The sequence below is a fragment of the Macrobrachium nipponense genome, chromosome 5, assembly GCF_015104395.2.
Source record: "Macrobrachium nipponense isolate FS-2020 chromosome 5, ASM1510439v2, whole genome shotgun sequence".
Taxonomy (NCBI): Eukaryota; Metazoa; Arthropoda; class Malacostraca; order Decapoda; family Palaemonidae; genus Macrobrachium; species Macrobrachium nipponense.
In genome coordinates this window covers 127,930,301-127,948,949 of record NC_061107.1, presented here as the reverse complement: position 1 = coordinate 127,948,949, position 18,649 = coordinate 127,930,301, and the positions used below count along the sequence as shown (strand labels likewise).

The 18,649-nt window shown below is 37.4% G+C and overlaps 1 protein-coding gene across 7 annotated transcripts in view; it reads left to right on the top strand.

The window, feature by feature from the left end:
- Positions 1-18,649, top strand: part of LOC135215630 (gamma-aminobutyric acid type B receptor subunit 1-like) — an 81,312-nt gene that overhangs the window by 29,595 nt on the left and 33,068 nt on the right. The gene's annotated exons all lie outside the window — the stretch shown is intronic.

Genomic DNA, 18,649 nt, shown 5'->3' with positions numbered 1-18,649 from the left:
TTTCCCAATTTCTGTTGGAACAAGTAATTTTGGAAGGTGAGTGATGTATTTTTAAAATATCTTGGAGGGTGTACCAGCAAGCTGATATACCCCCATTTTATGTATATATGTAATGTATGTCATTAAATATTTCGATTTGGATTGAACTGAATTGAGGGAACAGAAGAGGAGAGGTAAAACCTAGTGAGATAAAGAAAAGGCAATTACAATTCCTCAACAACTGCCGAAGTGTTAGTTACCAAAGGACAGTCTGAAATAATGGATATGTCAAAGAAAGCAATTAGGTAACTGGTTTGGCTTTCCATTTTCACAACAGACTTCATTTAATTTTTCTTACTTTCTGTTCAGGCTGACCTGACACTCATATTAGTATGGATGGAATATAAAGTTTAGGCCAAATGCCAAGCGCTGGGACCTATGAGGTCATTCAGTACTGAAAGGAAAATTGAGAGTAAAAGGTTACACCGGAGTAATAGGAGGAAAACCTAGTAGTTGCACTATGAAATAATTCTTAGGAGTGGGTGGGCAGCAAGATTTTTAAAAAAATAAAAAAAGGACATTAATTCAGGCACCACAAAAAGAATGAAAGGTGTTCCAGCTAGGGGCCGAAGGGACGCTGCAAAGAACCTTTAGTAATGTCTACAGTACACACCCGTGAGGTGCACTGACGACACTATCTCTAGAGCAGGGGTTTTCAACCTTTTCCTCCCCACGTACCCTTCCGGGTATTTGTAATGTCAGTAATGTACCCCCTTCATTTTAATAACGTGGAAAACAAAACCAACTCAGAATAACTGTACAGAGGTGAAGTAAGTGCATAACTCTAATGACATAACCAATGATATTGTAAACAAAGAATTCCATAAAAAATAATGACAATTTTTTTGTAATTATTTACCTCTGGCTATGTAGTAAATGTTCAAGGTTATGGTATGCCGAGCTGCAAACAAGCAAACAAAAAATTAAATTGAAAATACATTATTATTACATCAGCTGCAAAGGTAGTTAATGAAGGTCGGCATCTAAAATTCATTCAAGTCCGTGGGATACGCGTACCCCATGTTGAAAACCCCGGCTCTAGAGGTTAGTCCTACGTTGCCTTTTAATGAAGACCAGAACTGGAAACGAGACTCCGAGATTATGTCTTTCCGCCTTCCCATTCAGGTCGGACTCTTAAAAGCCCCGTCCACACTGTCGAGCGTTGCCAGACGAACTTTGCTCGATCAACGCCATCTTGAATTGATTCAAGATGGCGTTGGCTCTATGCGGCGACGTCAGAAAAGGGAAAAGTTTGAACTTTATCCGTTGTTTCTTCGCTTCTGACTTCACATCGAGCAGAATTCGTCTGTGGCGACGGGCCTTAAGACTATTGCAGTGGTTAGTTCCCACATAGCAGTCATTTTTTGTCATTTTTTTTTATTAACGGCTGATTTGGTTATCGACTTCCATTTAGTCCTTCCCGCCATCCTTCCCTATTCCCATGGTTTATCGAACAGCGTTACAGCTGAATGTATGAGAGAGAGAGAGAGAGAATGAACAACTACTTTATAACACTGTTGCGCTGATGGATATAATGAAACAAGCGAGGGAGGATGCGGCAGAACGAAGGACTAACAGTCACAGGCTTCTTTGTCACTGGAGTCAGGAATTATTCATAATTATTATTAATTATTATTCAGGTATTATTGTTCTCCCAATGGTAAAGTCTTCAATCACTGTGAATATGACATTTGTGAGTCATTTAAAGATTATACTTTTTGTATAATCTTTAAATGACTCACAAACCATCCGTTAGGTCTAGAAATAATTCGCATCGGAATGGAATGCAATGTAAAATTTTGGCTAGAAGCCAAGCACTAGAATCCGAGGGATTATTCAGCGCTATAAATAATTCGCAACATATCAATTATTCTTAATCTTTATGTCAAAGGTACGAAATTTGTTACATAGTTTAACGATTCTGGTTTAATTAAAATCTTTCGACTGCTTTAAAACCTTATTTGTTTGATCTATAGTAAATGTGAGTGGTAGATGAGTTAGTTAATGTAGTTATATGCTTATATTTAATAGCTAATAATGTCTTCTAGTGAATTATTCAATTTCTGCAAACATGAGTCTAGTCTGCCATTAAGTTTGTGTTAATGATTCTATTCATGTCGGTAATCTTCTACGTCCAGCTTTTAAAGTACAAAGCCAGCGTTGAATAACTCAATGAAGCCTTCTAGAAGCAAAAAAAAAAAAATAATAAAAGCAAAAAAATAACGAACGCTACATTATAGATCACAACTCTAAAACAAACACAATAATGGGTGAAGGTCAACGGCCTTGCACAGTTATCAGTTGAAGCTCACAGACTACGTGACCTACGGCAGCAGGTGCTGGGACCTGTCAGCCAACGAATTGACTCTTTGGACAGCCAAGGGAATGAAGCGAGAGTACTTCCACGTTACCCGGTGCATTTCAACTGTCTATATTAAACTACTACTATGCATTTTCCAATTTACAGAACTTTATATGAACTCACTTATGTGAACCATTTTCGGATATCTGACTTATAAATCACGTGTTATTTTACTGCATATCTATCGAACCATCCATCTATAACTACATTGAAGCGGAAGCCCTTACTTTTCTTCTACAACCAAGGAATAGTATAAGCTCATTATCTAATTAATGATCAGCATCTACCGAATTACGGTAAGTGTAGTAGAACATAACGAGACTTCCGGTAGTGTGTTCTACGGATCATGGTTCACAAATAACATTTAATCAAAGGAGAGAATGCAGAGTAAAGACCATTGTTGCTACCATATCCGTCAGAATAGCAAAAGTACATACACCATAGGCTCTAGGAGTTGGGGATCCAAGCATCGGACACTTTCTGCCATGCAGTGCTTAAGGCCCCGTCCACACACGGTCGAGCTTTGGTCGACGAACTTTGTCCGATGTGACGTCAGAAGCATAGAAAGCAAGAAAAGTCAGAACTTTGCCGCAGTTTCTCAGCTTCTGACGTCACATCGAACAAAGTTCGTCGAGCAAAGCTCGGCCGTGTGGTCAGGGCCTAAGAGAGGGGATTGTTGGACAGCTGGGACGGAGGAATACATTTCAAGGTTAAGAAGTGAGCTCGGGTAAGGGCCGAAAGGAAGTCACAAATAACCTTTAGAAATCACCTACAGTGCAGTGCGTGAGGTTAAGACACTATTTCCTAAAGGGGATTCCGATAAGTTTTCATAACTGTATAGTCACCGATTTAAGACTTGGGTCCAGTCAAATAATTTCTTGAAGTTATTAAGCCATTGCATTTTTCTTGAAAGTTACTAAACACCATTTGCTTGTTGCTGACCTTCTGTTAAGAGTGTAATGGCTACGATTTTACTTTTAAATTTATTGGTGTCTAACAATTTCATAACAAGAGGAATGGTATAATTATTAGGGCTTTTGCCTCGTATAATAAGGCGCCCTATGAGGTAATGTTAGACTTGCGATAATCTTACGCTAAGTCGGTTGGTATTGCACTTCCATATTCATTGGAGTCTTGGGGTTTGTAGATCACTTACGAAGTCGGTATTATCTTCTTTGGTTATGACGACGATGTGTTAAACTCATGATGGTTCGGCAATGATGTGAGGTTCTAGTAGAAACCACGAAGTACAAAAAATACTTATATTCTCTGAGATTACATGGTGAAGATCAGGTAGGATTGTACAGGTCTTCTAATGACGATGGCTTGATCGCTTCTGTCATCGATGATGGCTAATTCTGTTCTGTACCATCTCGGTTACAAGTCATAATAGTTCTTGAGCCCAGCACCCAAATTTTGGATATTGGTACCACCTGGGGTGAATAATTCTCACTGTTATTTTTGACTTGCTCCATATCTCTGCTTTACATTTTGCTATGATAGCCTTTTCAAACAGGTAGCTTTATGGTGGTTATCATGTCTTAAACAAACATACCGCTCGTAACTAATGCTAAAATACGTTATTTATCATATTTTGCCCTGTCAACATTACAAACTCATAAATGACTCAAAGCACTCAGTATTGTCATAATACATTATAAACAATATGCAACCATCTTTGTAAGGTTAACACATTACCACTTTGCTAAGCAAGGCATCCATATTTCATATTAAAAGAATTTGAATATGCCATACTTCATATTCTCGTGCATCTTCTTAGCAAACCAGTACCACATAGCAGTCTATGCCTTGTTTTTGTAAAGATATTTAACAAGACCATTAATTAGTCAACATGTGATACTTAAAAAAAGCTATTTACTGATGGTGTTCACATGATCATACATTATTTAAGAAATTATTCATCGTCATCATCATCTGAGTATCATGTCTACTTCTAGCTCATCCTCACTGGCTTGGTTGGTGCAGGTTTGTAGTTTGCACATGTGAGTGCACTTCAGTGAATTGCTCAGGCAGGTACATTCTGGTAGCTTGCATGAACGCAGACACTTACAGGAGAGCATGTGCAATACATCATCAGGTGCCGGAGCCCCACGCATCCACTGTATGTCCAGCGTCCCATCCTCATTTGTTGTCCAGCCAAAGCCATTAGGGGTTGGTACAAAGGGCTGGCTCTTTAGACATCTCCTCCAGATTGCAGCTTGGTAGTTGGCACGGAGAGCATGCATGAATAGACAGTCCTTACAAGGCGGGAGTTGACTGGATTCTAGCTCTCCACGTCTGGCACAGAATAGTTGAAATCTCATCTTGTTCACTTCAGTGATATGGGTGGAACTCAGATAGATACGACAGGTGACCTCTTGAAGTTTCTGGAAGAGTTCTTCAGATACCTACCATGAGCGACCTAGCTCAGTGAATGCTTCTTGTGCTGTCTTGTGTAACAGTCCTTTTCCTCCGTTACTAAAAATTAAATAACTTTCTTACCAAACTCTGTTCACAACAAGAAACTAAGTCCACAATCAGTGGAATAGCTCTCAAATATTATCAAAGTGCAAAAATTAATTCATGGGGGAAAACGAGACACCACAAAAATACTTAAATTTAATACAAAAATATCTAGACAGAAGTTATTCCTGAACCTCGGAATACATATATTATTGAAAACCAATCACCCTGAATTATTTATGAAACAACACACTTACCCAATTAAGATAGGAAAAAGCAAATATACATCCACAAAGAGAAGGGGGTTCAGACAGGAGAAGGCATACAGAAAGCAAGAATAACCTATCAAATACAAACTAAACCCTATCGGTGGTTTCCCTCCTCTTAAATACTGGAGCTGTGGCCGTGATCTCCTTAATTATATACAGGTATTTCTGTCCTCCGTAACACTGGAGTTATAGCCGTGATCTTTATAATTACTTATATGCCTCTGCGTCCAGAGACAAAAATGAAGTGACAAAGTGATATTCCACAGGATTCACACATCAGCGATCCTACGTCCTCGAGGATGATCCTCCAAAAAAAACCCGGGACGTCCAAATCAAACCAGAGCCAAGGGCATCACAAAGATCGCCTGAACATTCCAAAAATATTAATCACTTATACCTTGGCTAAGCGAGAGCCCCTCGACATTTACTGAGCCGAAGGTGAGGCAGGATGAAGCGTAAATCCTTCAAGAATAATCATAAATCCAAGTAGGCGATACGTAGCAAATCCAAGTCACCAGGAGTAATAAGGCTCAGAGATCAACTGACTCCTTCAGTCCAAACAATCTCCGACACAGCCACGGTGACAGCACCCCTCGCTCACAAATATATGGAAAGACAGAATGGTCAATAGTGGCAATTACCAAACAAGACAAACCACCGGGGAGGAGGAAAACAAACTAAATGGATAACAATAAAATTCATATACATAACAAAAACCAGAATAATAAAATAGCTAAGAATAAAATATCACAACAAAGTGACACTTGTCAGACTTTATCTGTTTGAAGGCAAACATCTTTCCTCGACCTGCAAATGCACTAACAGTGTCACAGCCTGTAAGGCATGCATACCTATCAAAGCCCCACAGACATTGGGTCCCAGTGAATGAGCCAACTTAGTTATATCAAGGAACCTTGTCCGGCTTTTTGTTCCACATTTCTGATACATGGGACATGGAATGTTATTGCTTACACTCAAGCACAAAATCAATACATCTGTGTCTTCAGCAGAAATGACAACAGCTTTGTATTCAGAGTTTGCTGCATGATGAGCATGGAGTAGCATACGAGTGTCAGCTTCTTCCTGTGATGATGTTAGGTCTGTGGACTCTTCACATTGGGCTGTAGTTAACTTGAAACAGTGTTGCTCACAGGTAACATACAGAACCTTATTCCCAAGTTTCTCTCTGTATCTTGGTCCCTTCCATTCATCAAAACCAAGAAACTTGACTAGGTTAGTCTTGTTGGATGAACTGCCGAGCAATTTTTCTCCATTGCTGGATGTTGTGTCCCGGTGCCATGTTTCTGAACTGGATTGCAGTATCTGCACCCCTGTTAACTCTTTCTGTGTCTTTAATGGATGGCTCTTTGTAAACATCAAAAATGACATCAATGCGCTGGCTTTGGGCACCTTCATGGAGAACCTGGCACAAGACCGATTCTGCCAGTTGGGAGAAGGTTTTGTCATTCCCATTTAACTTTTGGAGGAGACTCATGCCATCTATGATTGTTGCTGATGGCTTTGGGATAACCTCTGCAGGAGAGGCACTCTTCTCCACCTCTCTGGCTAGGGCTGCCTTGTTAGTCTTACGCAGAGATCCATTACCATTAGCCAGTGCCCATGGTAAGGGCCCAAGTGGATGAGCCAGTACATCACTCATTTGTAGTTTTCTGCTCTCTGCAACAAGAATCATCTGTCCAAACAATTTCCTATCAGCAATTAGTACTACATCTTTGGTACGGCCTTGATTGTTTGACTTCTTCCTCATATCAGAAAATGTTTTCAGTTTGTTCTTGGTAATAGTGTCATGAAACAGTTTTATGGGTGCATTCCCTTCCATTCTTTCTTTCTTGAAAGCTTGATAGCAACTCTCTCCTATCTTCTGAGCTTCAAAAAGGTCTTTGACTATGTCTGGTGGTGCAGCAGTTGCATTTGAAAGACTGACAAGCTCTCCTGTGTTATGATTGAAAGGGTTCAGCCAGCTAACTTCCATCACCTGAACAAGGGACTGGACATCTGCCTCGTCTCTTCTGATTCTAGTCAGCAGTAGATCGGGATGGTTGAATTTTTGTTGGCTCACATGTATCATGTCCCATAACTGTCTCAGATACCTCCTACGGTATTCGGATGTGAGATAGTATCTAGCTACTGCTCCCCCTTTTAAGCTGAACCCCTTTGTACCTCCAGGTGTCTGTGTATCTTTGTTGACTGTCTCCTCTATTGCTTGGTCAACAGGTATTCGACCAAAAGGATTTTGAGAACCAATTTGTACTGAAAACCCACCTTCCATAAAGTGTGCATGCACATCAGGATGATCAATCGACAGTCGAGACATCTGTGCATAGTAGTAAGTCAGATATCTTGCATAGTTAATCTTGTCGTAGGCAAAACACCATGGAATCATCTTCCGGATGGCTGCAAGGTGAAGCATCCAGTCCCCTTCTCTGGAAGCCCTAATGAGGCCCAACATGATCTCTGTCATATCTATGTAGGACATCCAAAATGCAGATAGACTGCTTTCATCTCTGAGTGACTCAAGGAAGTCTTGGAACAACTTCAAGATGCGTGTGCATGATTCATTTTCAAGTACCTGTTGGAGGGATGGGTGACTGATACTACCATGGAACTCATCTATGCACTTTAACGTTTCTTCTAGGTGGCATATGTCTTCTTTGTGAGTTTCTTCTATCCATGGAAGGAAGCTTTTCCAGGCAAGCCTCATAAGTGCTTCATACACAAGCTTGTGCACTCTAACTGCTTGGTTGTACTTGTGGCCTTCCATCACTCTTGACACTGATCCTTCAGCTGTTACCCCTGATTCAACACACAGGACCCTGAGCCCTGCATCCTGAAATCGCTTCCCTATTATGGAGAGGAGGTTGCAAATAGTATGGAATTCGCCCATCTTGGAATGATCCGCATTTTTGAATTTGTCTTGCTTCCACAGTATCTCAACAACTTTTGCAAAAAGTGCCTGGTCAAACACACAGACAATCTTGTCCATGTGTAAATCCTGCATGATGTGGAGTGCTTGTTCTAGTACTTCATTTGCAGTGGATAGTTCTGTTGCAGGAGCATTGATAGTTTGGCAGATAGGCGATCGTATCCTGGATTACTGAAATATGACTGCGGATCTTTATGTTGAACCCAGTCCAGCTGCTGACAGTCTGATTTTCAGGATCTGATATTCGAGCCAATAGCCAGACAAGATTCTTGATCCTTGCATCAAAGACTTCTCTGGTTGTTTTAGCATCTATTGCCTTGATTTGTGGCGGCCCAACACGTTTCCCAGCATTGTAAGTTGGTAGCATTAGTGGAACAGGAGTAATGCTTCTTTTCTTGGATTTTGTGATTTCATGCAGGGATGTCTTTGGCATGGGCCCTGCCACTTTAGGCTGGATAGCAATGCCATTGACTCTGTGAGAAGTTCCTGCTCCACTGAGTGTCTCCTCAAGTCGATCAATATTGTCAAAGGCTAGGGTAGTAAATACACCCGGGAAGATATTTCTTGGCAAGGGGATGCCATCTTTAGAGAGTTCCATTTTTTGGACGCATAGTGCAGTGTCAATCTCCTCGGCTTGTGAATAGGAAATGCTGTGCCCAAGACGGTTAAGAGTTCTAATCAATTCTGTGTTCCCTGTTAGAGACTTGACAACAAAGGGTAGAAGCACATGCTTGGGTGGTTTTGTCTTGCCACAGGTGATAGAAAAGACCAAATCACTGCCATATGAGACAAGCTAGACGCTGTACTCTTTCTGAGGGATTTGCAAACTCAGCTCTCCTGTCAGCAGGGTATACATAAACCTAGTAACACACTCAGGGATGACAGCCTGCTCTGTATCAGGTGGCCATGTTTGATGGACAGCTAGGTTCTTTATTTGGTTCCTCAGTTCTATTGCTGCTTTGGTCAAAACATCTTCTGATATGACAGTCTTGGCCTCTAGCAGCTCCTGTTTCATATCGTAGGCATGTCTAGCGAGATGGTCTAGCACCAGACTGTCTGGATAAAGTAGCAGTTTTCCTTTCTCATTGGAGACAAAGTGGACTGATCCGCCTAGCTCACTTTCTATTTTGCGACGAGCATGTTTCTTTGTTGAAGGTTTTATCTGAGTGATACCAAGAGAGTTCATGAATCTTTCAAGTCTGCTTGTAAGGTCTGTCATGGGCACTATATCAGGGTTATAGAAAAGCTCATTTCTCATATACAAGAAGAGATCTTCATATGCCCTTCTCTCGGCATGCTCATAGACTGCCTCCTGGTTGTGATCTGGCTTCTCACTTGGACTATTTGAGGTCACTGTTTTTCCTTTTGTGTAGAGTTTGTAGCAGGATATGTGGTAGTGCCCTTCAGCAGCAACGAGGTCTCTGCTCGTTAAGGCAAGGATTCTTTGGTCATGTTTTTTGGTTGCTGCACTACGGATAGTCTCATCTGCTCTCAACTCAACACACTGAACAAGATTCTCCCTAGTTTTTTGTCCTTTCAGGTACTTACTCGACTTGTTGCAAAAAATGCATATCTTATCATAAACTCTTGATGAACCTGATGTATCTCTGCAGGATCTTCTGGAACAAAACATTTCACTTTCTGCACTGGTGCTTTTGGAAATGATAGAGTCAAGTGTCTTTTTCATGGTGAAAATGCTACGGCCTTTACGATGATACTGTATTTGGGGTACTTGTCCCTCTTTGAGGCCATTGGCTAATTCCAAAACTGGACCATGTTGCCTTATCTCTGCAGCCCGGAACAAAACCTTCCAAGACTCCAGGTCTTTCAGAGACACCAGGGGCTCAGAGTCTCCAGCAGAACATTGAAGGATACAGTCTTTGCGCTGACGCTTCTTTGGCAAGGTTCTATCCTCATCACTACTTGTTGAATCCATCTTGTAGACTTTAGGACATCACATGAACTCTATGTACCTGCAAAAAAACAATACTCAGATTAAAATCAAGATTCTGAAAACAGGGACGTTTCTGATATCAAATGAAAGAAGTTATCTTATGTAATGTCTGCCACATTGCTGCCCCTTTAGCATTGCATGCAAATTTTGAAATGTTTAGATATGAAAAGGAAGATTATATTAATCTTATCTAAATATTAGTCTTAATAAAAACTTAATTACATATTAAAATGATACTTACCCAGTAGGACATATCAAGGAATCGATCAACACGAGCTGAAAAAATTCTAACATCTACTTGTGAAAGCTGAAATGTAACATACGCCTCGGGAGGCATAAAGATTAAAAAAAAACAATATTTGATAATACGTCCTGTTCATAAATGCATTTATTTTGTTTTAATGTTATTAACAACAGTAGAAAAAACCTCCCTGTGCATCTATGAATGATAATGATAATGGATATGGAGTATATATCATTTCTAGCAACATATGCAATAACGCAATTAGGTAAAAAATTGAATTATTAAAAAAAAGTACTAAGCTACCAATATGAAGAGGCTATCATGCCTTAAGATACTTATATCAACCCTATAAACATTTTGGTACCACTCAGAATTATTCACCTTAGGTGTTACCGATATCACATTTGGCTCATGGACTATAAAGGAAGCAGACAGTAGCTCGAACATACGAATATACATACAAAATGAGACACACTACAGATCACGTAGGCCGTTTGAATTATAGGTTGCTGTAGTTGTCTCAAGCAGGGAGCTCTGACTAATGTTTCAAAACAAATGAATGAACACAGGTGACGGCACGTCATCTTAGCCTACATACTTTATCGTCTCTGGTCTGATCACATTCCTGCAAGCAATCTGGTTGACCTCTTTAGTTTTAGTCTTTTATATATATGGAATAACATTCCATATTTTTGTTATGTAATCACTTACATAATAACCACATTAAAAATAATTTCGACTTTTCCATAGGAATAATTGTAACGTCCCAAGCTCCCAAAAACTCCAACGTCAAGACTTTTTCCTATTATTTTTCAAGGATAAAGTGTTTAAATTCCTCAAATTGTGCATATAACCACGGTATTATACGGACATAGGCTGTCTCCCCTGTTTCCCCGTCAATTTCAAACAAACTACCCTTTGGTTATAAATACTGACATTCCCTTCCGTCATACAATTTTCTTAACTGCGCTCGCTTTCCATTGAAGTCCGTTCCATCTCTCTAGTTTTATTTACAAATAACAGCTTTTAACTCTGGTTAAATATTTTCATATTTGCAGCCATTATCTTTACTGAAAGATAAAACGTATGTTTTTAATTCAGCATTTGTTCCTTCTTAACACTTTCCCAATTTATATTTGATTACAATTACAGTTTTTATATCTGCAGTTTATAACCTATTAGTATCTCATTTAAGTTAAAACTGTTCACACCAGATTCCTTTCAGACTAGTTTCTATACTCAGTATTTTACCATAAACATTCAGGCTACTAAGCAAAATAATCAGTTATCAGGTTTCATGTTATTGAAAAGTAAACTACAGGTAATTTCTGGTAATAAAGGTAATAAATGCATAGTTTTCCTTTAACATTAAGTAACCTAACCAGATTTTTAGATAAATTAGTACATTTTATGACAAGAACACTTAGGAGATTGTAACAGCTATTATTGAAGGCAAGAACATTTATATGTGCATCATTTAATATTTTCTTAGTGCCATAACTAATACAACTGAACCATCAGTGCAAGACAACTTAAGCACAAAATGAAGTAAATCAATGACGCTAGACTCCATTCTCACCTCATTCAAAATGGTTTTGAAGTATCGTCTAACTGTTGTTGAATAGAGATTTTCTTTTAATTAAACTCTGGTCCAGTAAACATCCTGTAAAGCAAAAAAACTGGGCAGAAATTTTTTATATACAAACTTTAATCTAAAATACTTATAAATAACTTATATAGTAAACCAAGGTTTTATAAACTGTAGCCATCAAAACTCAAATTATCTCCTGTACAAACCAAACACTTACGGCTTCGACTAACGGACAGCAAAGAAAAACCTAGTGCTTGCACACCAAGGGATCAGAGGTACCCAGAAGCTAATTAAGAGTGACCAAAGTAACGACCGTACAAGACATCAACGATACCGAGCAAAATAGCAAAAGAAATGTCAGGGCTGCTAAGTAACAGCATACTTTAGCAACAGTTTCTTCGACTGACAAATTGCACGTTACAGTTATGAATTATAAATTTACTATCTCATGCTTGTACTGCGTAAAAACCATAGCTATGCATGGGGCTGTTTATTGTATATAAAGACCACCTCATGCCTGTATTGTGTTAAAGCCTTAGTTAAGCACTTAGGGCTGTATAGTATAAAGGGCTGTCTATTGTATAAAGGGCTGTATTGTATAAAGACAACATCATGCCTGTATTGTGTTAAAGCCTTAGTTAAGCACTTAGGGCTGTCTATTGTATAAACGGCTGTATTGTATAAAGACAACCTCATGCCTGTATTGTATTAAAGCCATAGTTAGCACACAGGGTTGTCTATTGTATGAAGACAGCCTCATGCCTGTATTGTGTTAAAAGCCATAGCTAAGCACATAGGGCTGCCTATTGTATAAAGATTACCTCATGCCTTGTATTGTGTTAAAAGCCGTAACTAAGCATAGGGCTATCTATTGTATATAAAGACCACCTCCTCATGCCTGTATTGTATTAAAGCCATAGTTAGCGCATAGGGCTGTCTATTGTATAAAGACAACCACATGCCTTGTAGTGTTAAATGCCATAGCTAAGCATATAAGGCTGTCTTTCGTATAAAGAATACCTCATGCCTGTATAGTGTTAAAACAATAGTTAAGCATATAGGGCTGTCTATTGTATAAAAGACTACCTCATGCCTGTATTATTTTAAAAACCTCATGCCTGTATTGTGTTAAAATAATAGTTAAACATATAGGGCTGTCTATTGTATAGACTACCTCATGCCTGTATTGTGTAAAGTCAAGCCATAGCTAGGCATAAGGCTGTCTAATTCTACCAACTGAAAACTTGAGGCAGGCCTGATCATTGTTATTTAAGAACGGCTTCCACTTTAGACTGACAACAAATACGGTAAATTTAAACAATTAACAAATGCAACCCGAGAGTTATGTTGAATAGTTTGAAAATAAATGTTACTGTTTGAAGATCAAATGTTACAATTTTGTTTAAAGCAATTATCACCAAAATGTTAACTCTAAAATTTGAAATATTGTACTATAGTTTGAAAATATTTAAGAGGCTAATGTCCCGCCAAGATTAGACGTTTAGTGCTGAACTCCCGAAATAAAATAACTTACCAATAACAAGGTTAACTAGAGTACGATAATTTACGAAATATTTAGACTTAAGTTATCTTATCTACGTCACAAAACTTAAAATACAAATTGAATGATCAAAATAGAAACTCCCAGAAATAACTTACGGTAACTTTTTACTGCACTACCGTATAACCAAAGTGTGAACTAAAAGAAAAAGTAATATTTATGTTGAAAGGTCTAATCTTTAAACAAAAAAAATCTAGCAAAAATTTCCGTAAGCAGTCGAGTCACAATCTTTAAAAACCAATCCTAGTCAAAGGACAGCTAAAACAAATTTGTGCACTTATCATTTGAAATAAAAAATGAATTAGTTGGTTAATATAAGGTCATATACCCTCCCACCATCCTGCCCATAGGTCCTGAGACCTATGGGCAGGGAAAGGGAGGGTCCTCCACCCCTAGCAGGGGCACCGCCCCTGCAGGGGAGGAGGTAAAAAAAATTGGGCGATAATAATTACACTGCATCATACACTTAAAACTGGTTTTAAGCCAAACCTGGAAAGGGAAGGGATCATTTTCGCGTGGCTTGAGGAAAGATATTCCGTTATTTCTCACAAGCGTAGTTTGCTTCATAAAATGCGTGCATCTATACGAGTAAAACCTGAAAGTAGTTACTAGCTAAAATTACAACTGTATATGAATTATAATAAGTACAACCAGTCACAGATACCTTAAAATTAAAGGTAAACATCGCCTTTAAGAAAATGGAAAACTGAAAAGTTTTATCTTAAGAATACATAAACAGGTGAAATATAACCGTAATGGACTATTACCGCTCTCCTGATCCTGAAAAATAATTAAGTTTTACTACAGATAAATGACCCATGGCCTTACTAAAGTTGCACCATCAACGAATGAAAAATTGGCGGGCAAGAAGTAATTAAATATGGTAACTAAACTAGAAAACTACAGACAATAATATAAAAGTAATTACTGTTATCCACGAACAGCGCTCCGTATACATTACAACCAGCCGAATGGCAAAAATTGAAAAGAGTTAAAAGACACTGACAAAAATAGCCTACGTTGCAACATCCCATAACATTAAGTTATCAAACCCATGAATAATATCAGTGAAAACTATTTACTGAAGGTTAGAAAATTTTAAACTGACAAAAATACCAAACTTAAACCACTTATCCATTGCAAAGACAGGGAGATTCGCCACGACTTCGCAGCCACCAATAGCTGAAGGCTAAGTGTAACCTGCACAACATTATTTCCTCTTCTTCGTGTAGTATGAAACTGTTCTCGAACCGCACCGAACGAAATAACGATGCAACGGGCTCCGTTACCAAAACACAAGCTGAAGAACGAGTGGATCTGCATTCTGCATGCCAACTAAACCGTTGTTGACGTCACCATCAAGGACCATAGAGTCGTACTTCTTAGAGTTTGGACGACATACGCAAAGGACATACGACCTTTTTTTCTCGTGAAACTATTAAACATTTGTTTGTTTTAATGCTAGCCGTTTGACTTTGCGTTTTACGTCTTCTCAAATGATAAAATTGGCATTTGTACTGTATCATTAAAAAACGTCCATCAATAATTCACCGGATAAGAAAATTCGAATTCTTCGGTGTAGCCTATCAAATAAATTGTCACTTTTAAGAATTAAATACCTTAATTAGTCTTACATTTTAAAGAATATATTACCAAAGGAAGTTTTATTTCTGGTTTTACTAGCAAACTTAACCTATGAATATATATATATATATAATATATATATAATATATATTATATATATATATATATATATATATATATATATATATAATATTATATATACATACATATATATAATATATTATTATATTATATATATATATATATATATATATATATATATAAATATATATATAAAATTAACATGCAATCACGTGCAGAACAGAAATAAATTCCTGACTCACATGAGTCGCAAGATCGAAGCCAGGTCTTTCAATTGAAAGGTAAGGCCGCTGCCCACTAGGCCACTCAAGTCATAAAAGGTGTTGAAACCTAAGTACATCTGTTGTAAGGGAAATATTTATACTCTGGACAATAGATGGCGTTAGTGGCTAACCAGTCAGTTGCTTCTCCTGTTGGTGAACTAGGAGATCCTTGTTAAGGGAACTGTATTGGGAGTTTGGGACAAATGTTTTTTGGGAATTGTGTGTTCTGGTTGACAACCCCACCTGGCCTACTTTATGCAGTAAGTAAAAGGAGTTTTATTAATTTTAAGGTGGTAATCTCAAAATTATGGGTATTTTAGTTACTAATATTGAGAACTAAAGTGTAACTGTGTAAGTGCAATGTTTCTTGTCTAAATCTAAATGTAAAGTGTCAATATTAAATTGTAAGTGTGATGTTTCCTTTTTGGCAGCTAGCCCAATGTGTGATGCCCAGCATATTGGCTTGTGTGCTGCAGTAGCGCCATTGCAAGCTGTTAATAGCCATTGCAAGCTGTTGGTAGCAGTGTTCCCAAAATGCGGAATTCTTGAGGTTATGGCGGAGAAATAAATCCACGGTATGAGCACCATCATTTCATTTTCCGATTTCTGCCCTACTCTGTCTGGAACGGAAAAAATTTCCGCACAGTTATCAAGGCTAAACAAATATATTTATTTTTATATCTTTTTATTTTTATGATATAAAATGTATGTTTCCATATCTGTTGAACTGATTTGTATTTAGAACTAAAAATAACAAAATAAAGTATGAAAATGGTAACTAATTTAGAAGTTTTGGCTGATACTTGTGTTGGTTGTCTGAACCAGACTCTGGTCGGAACAATTATCCGAGTAAGACACCTCTTGTTACACGTGAGTCTATGCCGTATTTGACTTGACTTATCCCGCATTGTGTGGTTGGTACCTAATAACGTACTATTACCATTTGTTACAATTGTATTTGCTGCAGCTATTGATATTTAATATTTGAGTACTGATGAACCTTAATGTTATCCAATAACGTTGATGCTGAAAGCGCATAGCCCTTTAAAACTTGCGTTTACGTATCAAAGAACTAAACAACTTCTCGTCTCGCACATCTGTTGCAACGAGCATAAGGTTAAACCCAATATGAATTAGCAGGGTCTTTCATAACCTGCCTCTGTTAAAAATATGGATTAATTTGAATGTCACAGGGATCATGTATTTCTGTAATGAATTGTCCGAAATAATTTCCTTAAAATTTTAACAATAAATATAGATATTTGTATAGAATTAGCTAACCTTTGTATAAGCTCTAATGCCCCATTCATACAGTCTAGCCATAAAGATGAGGGATCGACTGGACGACATCTCTTATTTGATTATGAACTTGCTATCAGGACATGAAATCTCAATAGAAAATTTGATTGGATTTGCGGCACATGGCGCCAGTAACATTACAGGCCAGCATAATTCATTAATTAGTAGATTGAAGAAAGCAGTACCAGGTATCACAAATTTTAAATGCGCCTGTCACTCAATTTACCGTTGTGCCTCAAACACAGCGAAGACACTTCCAAGTAAATGTGTACTGGAGCAATGGCAACCTCTCGCTTTGTATTTCTCAAATAAGCATTTAGAAGACAGATTGACATCTTCACAATCAATATATAATGCCTTACAAGACTCATATTTGCTTATATATTTTCAATTTTTAGATTTTATATTGCCATATTTTAACAATTTCAATAAGCTAGGATTTTGTACTCAGATATTTTAAGGTTTCATTATATGCTCAGTAAAATTACTGATAGTCAGCTCAATGTTATTGACCCTAGTAATGAATCAAACTTTATTTACTCCCTTGAATCAAGTATTCTTAGGTGCTGATGTTCACAAATCATTCCAAGAACCGAATATAGCTGCAAATGAGACCATAATTGCTGATATTAAAAGCAGGTGTCGACAGTTCATGGTAACAGCTTATGTTCAAATAAAGAAGGGGTCTTCTTTAAACTCGAAATCGTTCCAGTCATGCAGTACACTATCTGTCGCAAATTGTATAAGAAATGACGCCCTACTAAGTATGCCAACACTGTCCGAGTTAGTCATGGAGGTCCCACTAATATATTCAGGTGATGTTCAGAAATTGGATTATGAATGGAGACATATACCTAATGTAGACATCCCAGAAGATATAAAAGAATCAAATAATGCGGAGGCATATTTCCTTTATCTTGCAAATGTAAAGAATGAAAATGGTCAACCAGAATTCAAACTTTTGCCCACGTTTGCTCTGAATATTGTTTCCTTACCCACGTCAAATGCAGATGCCGAAAGAATATTTTCGAAGATGAATTTGATAAAAACCAAAACTACCTAGGAACAGGCTTTCCACCTCAACCCAAGCAGCTTTAGCAATTGTGTTGGAAACCGTAAGAGAGAGGGTGGCTGTGTGCAATTCGAACCTACTACAAAGATGATGAAGGTAGTACAAAGAAGCCCAAACAACATGAGAATGTTGAGGAAGAACAGGAAGACATACTTTAGAATCAGTAATCAGTATTTGAAAAGTTTTTGCCGTTAATATTGCCATTTTTTAGTAAGGAATAATTGGGAGACATTTGAAATATCTTTTGCCAAAGAAAATTTGATTTTTGTTACTGTATATCTATTCTGTTATATCAGTCACTAATTTATTGTTATATGTTGACCTTACATTATAATGCTCCAAATATTTATTATTGTTTAGAATCTGATAGGCTATACTTAAGAATTGTTTGAAATATTTCATGCTAAAGATGTGTTATGTGCTGTATCTATTTTGTTATGTCAAAATTTTTTATCTCGTTCATATACTGTTGTTTATATATACATATGTATTTTTCTAATGTATTTTGTTACTATATATATATATATATATATATACTATATATATATCTATATATATATTATATATATATATATATATATATATATATATATATATATATATATATATATATATATATATATATAATATAGATATATATATATATATATAAAATCATCTTCGTTAGAGTTTATGATGAAAATTACATTTATTTTCATCATGACATTTGTCAGCTCCATTTAATATGAATGGGATGCAATTTATAGCTGCTCTAATTTTCTTTAGTTATCCATGAAATGAAAGTCAAGTTTACACAAATACCCGTATACCCGATTAAAGGCCGTTTTCGTTACTACCAGTCGGAACTAGACGGAATTCATGTGCGGATCAGTGGCAACACTGGTTAGTAGCCAGAAGTGCCTGAAAGTAGGAAGTATTTCACT